Source organism: Ascaphus truei, unplaced genomic scaffold (genome assembly GCF_040206685.1).
Source record: "Ascaphus truei isolate aAscTru1 unplaced genomic scaffold, aAscTru1.hap1 HAP1_SCAFFOLD_2137, whole genome shotgun sequence".
Taxonomy (NCBI): domain Eukaryota; kingdom Metazoa; phylum Chordata; class Amphibia; order Anura; family Ascaphidae; genus Ascaphus; species Ascaphus truei.
Genome location: NW_027455051.1, coordinates 27,501 through 32,500, shown reverse-complemented (window position 1 = coordinate 32,500; position 5,000 = coordinate 27,501). Strand labels below are relative to the sequence as shown.

At 42.0% G+C, this 5,000-nt stretch overlaps 1 long non-coding RNA gene across 1 annotated transcript in view; it reads left to right on the top strand.

The window, feature by feature from the left end:
* Positions 1–5,000, top strand: part of LOC142477475 (uncharacterized) — a 36,297-nt gene that overhangs the window by 4,064 nt on the left and 27,233 nt on the right. The gene's annotated exons all lie outside the window — the stretch shown is intronic.

The window sequence follows — 5,000 nt, the reverse complement described above, 5'->3', positions numbered from 1 at the left end:
TATTCAAGGTGTGGTCTTACTAATGCTTTGTAAAGGGGCATAATTATATTTACTTCCCTTCCATCCATTGCCTGTTTGATGCAAGATAAGATCTTGTTTGCCTTTGCAGCTACTGCATGACATTGGGCACTATTGCTAAGCATGCTGTCTACAAGCACTCCTAAATCCTTCTCCATCAAGGATTCCCCCAATATATCTCCATTTAATTTGTTATTCACCTTTTTATTCTTGTATCCCAAATGCATAACCTTACATTTATCTGTATTAAACCTCATCTGCCATTTACCTGCCCATGTTTCCAGTCTCTCCAAGTCCTTCTGAAGAGAAATTACATCCTGCTCTGATTCTATTACCTTACACAATTTAGTATCATCCGCAAAGATGGAGACTTTGCTCTCGATCCCAACCTCAAGGTCATTAATAAACAAGTTAAAAAGCAGGGGTCCCAGTACCGATCCCTGAGGTACTCCACTCACGACTTTAGCCCAACCTGAAAAAGTTCCATTTATGACAACCCTCTGTTGTCTGTCCTTTAACCAGTTTTCAATCCAGGTGCATATATTATTACTGAGTCCAACTTTCTTTATTTTGTACACCAACCTCTTGTGTGAAACCGTATCAAAAGCCTTTGCAAAATCTAAGTAGACCACATCAACTGCATACCCTGGTCTAAATTCCTACTTACCTCCTCAAAGAAACAAATAAGGTTAGTTTGGCAAGATCATTCATAAATCCATGCTTTATTACTAATAATTTTGTTTTCCATTAGGTATTCCTGAATATTATCCCGTATTAAACCTTCAAGTATTTTCCCTACTATTGAAGTCAGGCTTACAGGTCTGTAATTTCCCGGTTGTGATTTAGCTCCCTTTTTAAATATAGGCACCACATCTGCTTTACGTCAATCTTGTGGTACTGAGCCTGTGGACATTGAGTCCTTGAATATTAAATATAATGGTTTTGCTATTACTGACCTTTAGGTGAGCTAGTGGTGCATTAGGAGTCACCTCTTGTTTTTGGATATGTTCTAGGTATAGAGTTAAAGGACAGGTGAAACATAGTAGCAAATGCAGTTACATAAGTGAGCAGGATATATATTATATGCAAGGCATTTCACATTTTTAGCAGAATAGTTACAATGGAGTGTTTGGGGTAGAGGCCAGACTGGAATTGACTAGGGGCATTTGTCTTAGTATAGTAATTGTTTAATTGGGAGTAAACACATTTTTGTCCATGACTTTGGATAGTATTGTATTGTAGTGTATGACTTTATTTATATATAGCGTCAACAATGTTCTCAGCACTTCACAAAGAATACAGTGTCACGGTGACTTAATGATAGGCTACAGCCTATATATTATACAGCCTATATATTATAAAAGATAATATATATTTATAACTGGGTCTGAACTGGGACGAGACTTAGATATGATAAAATATAATTTATTCCTTGATAAAGGTGAACACATCAGATATACAAATAACAGGCAAAATATAGACACAAACTTAAAATGGAAATGATGAAGCAGTCATATCTGGACTGGCAGTTCATACAGCCCTCTTCATAGTCATCAAGACACCAAAGACATGAAAGACCTCTGGCATGAAGACATTGCATAGCGTTTCTCTCAGCAATCAAGATGGTATAGAACAGACAAAGGATAAAGGGTTGACCACAGATTATATACCTTTTGTGGCCCTATCCTTAACCTTAAGTACAGGTGATTGGTTTTCAATTACCTCCAGCCACTCACTAACATGGGAACACATTTTGATCCATGCCCCCCTGCTAGTTGGTACATGCGCAGTAGCACTCTGGGGTCTCAATTCTGTAATCCCACATTTGCATCAGGAATGCCAGCTAGTCTACCAAACGGAATATCTGGCAAGAAACCCTTTGTGTTAAGGTGTGAAATGGGACACTTATAGCCTGCTCTGATTTGAGTCATCTCCGCCCTCCTGTAAACAGTGTAGGTGATAAACTCCTTTGAACAGCACTTAATTTCTAGATATTGGGACGCTTCTCTGACCCTCTGCTACCTGATGGCCAAGGGAATTTCCTCTGGGTTTTACCCATACCTTGGAACACAGTATGAAAGATAAAACATAAACATATTAAAATATCCGGTTCCGTTGGGTCCAGCAGGTCCAAACTTCCCAGTTCTCAATGCCGGAATTGGGACACCCTAGGGTCCAATTTGCGACTTGCTACGACCTTCGGAACCAGAGATTCACAAATACACTTAAAACCGTTTCACATTTTAATACAAAAATCTCCGCTGTAAATTAAATCACGGTTTTTCACTAAATCCCCATTGAAAACAACGGGCTCCGTCGCCATAGACTTTCAATGGAAAACCGCCGCCGCTGGCGGCTATGGGAATCCGCCGCCATAAACTTTCAACGGGGCGATGCCGCCGTTGAAGTCAATGGGTGTTTTCCGCCATAGCCGGTCAACGGAGATTGGCCGCCATTGGAGTCTATGGGAAAAGTCCCGAACTTTCAAGGGGGTCCATACTCCGTCGGGTTGGTCCAAGAGGGTCAAGGATGGTTCTGCAGCGATGCCGGAGCAGTGACTACAGGTACCCCAAACCCTGATCCTCTGGGCCCTCCGGAACCGGAGCTATAGATTCCCAAATTTCAGCTTTTCACACTTAGCCGTTTTCTTGAGCTGTTTCTGCCGCCGCCATTGGAACCTATGGTGCGACCCGCTCTTCTCGGTTCAACCCTTATCGGGGGTCCAGGATACGGGGACCCGGTGGTGGTCGAGTGGGGGGAGGTCTAGGAACTAGGGGCAAAAAGAATTTTATTTCTAGGTGCTCTAGAACTGTTTATTCCCACGCCACTTGTCGTTGAACTTGACTAATCAGTGATCAAAGCTCTCCTATTGAAAATGTATCCGCTTTGCGGTTAAGGGGTTTGGACGGCAGCCAACTCGTTCCTGGAAAGCTCTTTCGAGGATTTTCATTGAAGTCAATGAGCCCATTGACTTACAATGGGAAACCGCCGCTCCTCCTCTCGGATGCCATCTGCTGGTCTTCTCAGGAAACAGGACCCAAACAGCAAGATTCACCATTGAAACACATGGAGCTCAATGGCGGCCTATGGGAGCCTGCAAAATGGTGCCTGAAAAGGCGGGAAAATTACACAAAGGGCTATAATCACTAAACAACTATTAACTCTTGTGCTCCTGGATGGATCCTAGTGTGTGTGATGCAGACACTGATATAACAATAAAACAGGGGAACAGTGGAATACACATTTTCAGGTTATGACAAGGGTTAAATCCCATTTCTGGGCCTCAGCCCAGTTAACCCCTTGTCTCCCTGGTGAGGTTAGAGGGTGGCCAATTGGGGTGTAACCCCTATAATCCCGGGCCAAATCCTCCCCATCGTCACATACAGTAGAGGGAATTATAATAGAATACTAAGTGCCGCAAAATCAGACAATAGGAAAGGAAATCCCTGCACTGAAGAGCTTACAATCTAAGGTTTGAGGGGAATTTACAGAGATAGCAGGATGGAATAAGTGCTGTAGATGGCAGTGCTTGGCCACAATGGGTGGTAGGAGTGACTGTGTGTGTTATAATAGGCATGAGTGCAGGCTATTGGGATGCTTGATTTGTGGGGCAAGTTTTAAGGTTAGTTAGTATTTAATAAAAAGGTTAATACCATTTGCATTGGAGGAGATGACAGTGAGGCATGAATGAGAGCAAGTGTGTATTGGGAGAAGAGAGATTGGTCTGTAGTTTGAGACAGTGTTTTTGTCCCCACTTTTGAAGATTGGGACAGCTCTGGTAGTTTTCCAGGTCTTAGGGATATGGCCTGTAGATAGGATAGAGTTGATAATGGAAGCAATTGGTTTGACAATGGCTGAGGCCCAAAGTCTTAGGAACTTAGATTATGAAAACAGATAAACCGGCGCCTAGGGAAATAAAAATCTGACCAAATATAGTCCAATTCAAAAGGCTGGGATGAGTTCCATGGAAGTGTCCTCAATGTAATCTCAGACAAACAGACATGTAAGACAACAACATGAACTAGAAAAAAAGAAAGAAAAAAAGATCATAGTGCAACTAAATACAAACAACAAATCACTGATACAGTATGCAAAATAAGACAGCAGTTTAATATAATGATTAAAAAGTAAATATCACATAAATAAAATGTAAATAAAAAATCACAAAAATGGAAAAAGGAAAGCAAACTAGGGGGGCGACGTTTTGAGGGGTGACCTCTTCATCTGGCCCATTCACCCTGGTCCCAAAGGGTCCCAGAGGTACTTCCCTGACATCACATGACAGGAGCTGTTAATCCTCTCTACTACTTAAAGCAATAAATTCAGTTTGTTCAATCCCAAGCACTGGACAGGGCACCAGGAAGAGGGTTTGCTTATACTTGTTCACTGATTGACATCTGATATCTGCATATGTTCTGTGTCTTTTACAATATTCTTGTATCTACATTCATTGTTTGATATTTGATATCTGCTTATGTGATTTGCTCTCTTTAGACTTTAGATTTATATCATTAGCTGAGTGTGGGATTATTTGACAGTGGGGAGGGAAGGCTTAGGGAAGTACCTCTGGGACCCTTTGGGACCAGGGGGAATGGGCAGGATGAAGAGGTCATCCCTCAAAACGTCGCCCCCCTAGTTTGCTTTCCTTTTTCCATTTTTGTGATTTTTTGCTTTTCTTTTGTGTTTTTTCCCCTTCTCCTTCTTTCCCCTCTACCCCCTTTAAATTTTTATTTTCTATATGGTGATATTTATTCTTGCATTGGCGTATTGGCTATTGTTGCTATATTTTCAGTTTATTATTAGTGTCATTAAATTATTCATATTCCCTACCCAGTGTAGGGATTGTATGGATGACACACGCAGACACGCACACACGCACACACACACGCACACATGCACGCACGCACGCACACATGCACGCACGCACGCACACACGCACACACACACAGGCACACACACACACAGAGGCACACACACACACA